General features: G+C 45.4%; 1 pseudogene across 1 annotated transcript; it reads right to left on the bottom strand.

Annotated features, from left to right (window-relative positions):
• Positions 1-2,662: 2,662 nt before the first annotated feature.
• On the bottom strand, positions 2,663-3,270 carry LOC105806919 (annotated as a pseudogene). Its single transcript, XR_001137302.1, has one exon. The product of XR_001137302.1 is annotated as a peptidyl-prolyl cis-trans isomerase A pseudogene (transcript).
• Between the last annotated feature and the right edge of the window lie 6 nt (positions 3,271-3,276).

The following is a 3,276-nucleotide window of genomic DNA, read 5'->3' as shown; positions in this document are numbered from 1 at the left end:
CACAGCAACCTCAAACTCCTGGGCTCAAGCGATCCTTCTGCCTCAGCCTCCTGAGTAGCTGGGACTACAGGCATGTGTCACCATGCCCGGCTAATTTTTTCTCTATATTTTTAGTTGTCTGATTAATTTCTTTCTATTTTTAGTAGAGACGGGGTCTCGCTCTTGCTCAGGCTGGTCTCGAACTCCTGAGCTCAAACAATCCGCCCGCCTTGGCCTCCCAGAGAGGTAGGATTACAGGCGTGAGCCACCGTGCCCGGCCCTACAACCATTTCTAAAAAGCTTAATTGGCAAAGCTATCTCACTCTGCTGAGTGGAGGAGGTGGAATATGTCTGACAGGAGGCATCATTGATGGGCAGAGGACTGGACAGGCGTCTCTCCCAACCCACAGAGCTGTCCTTGGTGGGGTTGGGCTACACTTAACCCTTCTTGGAGCACGCAGGACTTTGATTTGCTGGGCGAGAGGGAATTCTAAAGCTGGCCAGGCAGCCACAGTCACTCAGTGCCTGGTCTTCCTTCGCCCGCTTAGATTGTGCTTAATTCTGTGCTTCCCTGCAAACATGCAATCACTGGCTATCTTTAGACGTGTTGTGGTGTAACTTCACCTCAGGAGAGACAGAACATTACAGCTGGTTTACATTTCCCTTAACAAAACACACACACTCAGAGATTAGGCATGTTGTTTCCTTGAATTCTGTGGCAGCTCTCCTCTTGTTTTTGTTGTTTTCAGGTTGGGGATAGTAGAGATTGCTGAATAGGGGGTTGACATGTTTGTAGGGAAGAAGGCCCATTTGAAGGTAGAAGAACTTCCGATTATTGGGCTGAGTGTGTGCTGCATTCCCAGTTCTTCCTTCTGCTTCCCTTCTTCTCAGCTCTGGTGGCACATTAGAATTGGGGGCAGGAGTTACCCACACCCACCCCATGCTTCCACAGAGATTCTGATTTGATTGGTCTGGAGTGGGAACTGAACATTGCTGTATTTTTTTGAGGCTCATTGTTGATTCTGATGAGCTTTATGTATAGCCTGGGAAGGTCGACCAAATAGCTAATCTTAGAGTATAGTGAAATATAGTAATGTTTTGCCTCTTCTCCCTCTCTCAGTTCACATACCCCAAAAGTGGCATATATAAAGCACGTGGTAGTTCTTCCTCAAATTGAGAATTGCCTGAATTTTATGAGCAGTGACAGCTATTGCTCTCGTGTGGCGTTTGATGCTCAATTTGTCTCTACTTTCCTTCTTTTGACTTCTCTTTGTGGGGAGCCCCTTGTCTGGGAAGAACCCAGTTATGGGGTCTGTTGAGGGCTTCTCTAATCCCCTGGGCCTCTTTCCAAGCCCCAGGCACTTTTCTCCAGAAAAGCTGAGAGTGGGGAAGTGCTCAGACCATAGCCTGCCATCACCCTGCCGGCAGGTGTTATCCCCACTGTGAGGATGACTAGCTTTCAACTTGGCTGCAGTTAGTGCCTTGGTTCACCGCTGTAATGCTGGACTCTCTCTGGGCAGGAATCTTCTGAGATTCTTAGGGCAAATGCAGGCCAGAGAAAAATGGTATAGAGCAGCTCTGAGCCTGGTTTTCTCCCAAGTAACCCAAATGAAGACTTGTTCTAAGTCTATGAGAACAAGGTGAATTGTGGGATCCAGTTGGTGTTGTTAACGCACCTGCTGTGTCCATTATAGGGAGGGTGGAAGAAGTGGTCTGTTTGGTCCATTCGTCCTGTGGCCTCTGGGCTTAACCGTATGTCTCGTACTTTCTTTAATGGGCAGGTGTGAGAGGAGTGGGTTGACCCATCATTCTACCTGGGGTTATGATATCACGGGATTTTTTGTGGTGTTTAATTTGTTTTGTATAATTCATTCTATCCTGATTAAATAGCTCTCAATGAGCATTTGATGCTGGCCTGTCCCCTGAGGCAGAGCTTACAGCTTTTCCTTTGAGCAATTAGGCCACAGATCTGGAAAATGTTCTTTAACTGCTTGAATATTCTCTACCTAATTTCTACTCCCTCCTCTGTCTACTTTCCCTTTCTGGTCCTCTCTCAGACTGCCATTACTTTTGTATTCATGCATCCTTGGGTTTATGCTATCTTTGCACCTTTCCTTGTGATGAATTTATTTTTTATTCTTTTACTCCCAAGTATGTTATATATTTCCATATATTCTGCCACTAGACTTGACTATTTCATGGAAGTAGTAGTTCTTCTCAGTTCCCTTTGCTGTTTGGGTTTGGTTTGGCTTTTCTAAAGTTGTGTTGTATGGATTTAATAGTTTTCATCAGGATCAGTTCTTCCTCCTCTTCCTCCTTCCTGCTTTCTTCTTCCTTTTTTAATTTTAGAGATGGGGTCTCTCTATGTTGCCTAGGCTGGAGTGCAGTGGCTATTCACAGACATGGTCTTAGTGCACTGCAGCCTCAAACTCAAGCAGTTCTCCCACCTGAGCCTCCTGAGTAGTTGGGATTATAGGTGCAAGACACTGCACCTGGCAGGATTAGTTCTCTTCTTTATAGGCTGACTCACAAATACTTTTCACCTATAAGAAGTCTTGTTTTTGAGGTTGTATCCAACTGGCCCAGAAAGGGCAGATATTAAAATGGCAGCTGATTGATACATTGAAAAAAATCAGACCTTGGCACTAAAGACAAAAGACTCGCCCAGGTTTTTTTGTTGTTGTTGTTATTTAGTTTTTATTTCATAATCATAAACTTAACTCTGCAATCCAGCTAGATGTGGAGGGGAATAGGAAAATATGGAACCCAAAGAACTGTAGCGAGAGCACAAAGATTACAGGATATTGCGAGCAAATGGGGTAGGGGGTGCTCTCCTGAGCTACAGAAGGAATGGTCTGGTGGTTAAGATAAAACATTTAAGTCAAATTTATTAGAGCTGTCCACAGTCAGCAATGGTGATCTTCTTGCTGGTCTTGCCATTCCTGGACCCAAAGCGCTCCATGGCTTCCACAATATTCATGCCCTCTTTCACCTTGCCAAGACCACATGCTTGCCATCCAACCACTCAGTCTTGGCAGCGCAGATGAAAAACTGGGAACCGTTTGTGTTGGGTCCGGCATTTGCCATGGACAAGATACCAGGACCTGTATGCTTCAGGATGAAGTTCTCATCATCAAATTTCTCCCCGTAGATAGACTTGCCACCAGTGCCATTATGGCGTGTGAAGTCATCACCCTGGCACATAAACCCTGGAATAATTCTGTGAAAGCAGGAACCCTTATAACCAAATCCTTTCTCTCCAGTGCTCAAAGCATGGAAGTTTTCTGCTGTCTTTGG

Source organism: Propithecus coquereli, unplaced genomic scaffold (assembly GCF_000956105.1).
Source record: "Propithecus coquereli isolate 6110/MARCELLA unplaced genomic scaffold, Pcoq_1.0 Scaffold14971, whole genome shotgun sequence".
Classification (NCBI taxonomy): Eukaryota; Metazoa; Chordata; class Mammalia; order Primates; family Indriidae; genus Propithecus; species Propithecus coquereli.
This window is presented reverse-complemented; position numbering and strand designations above follow the sequence as displayed.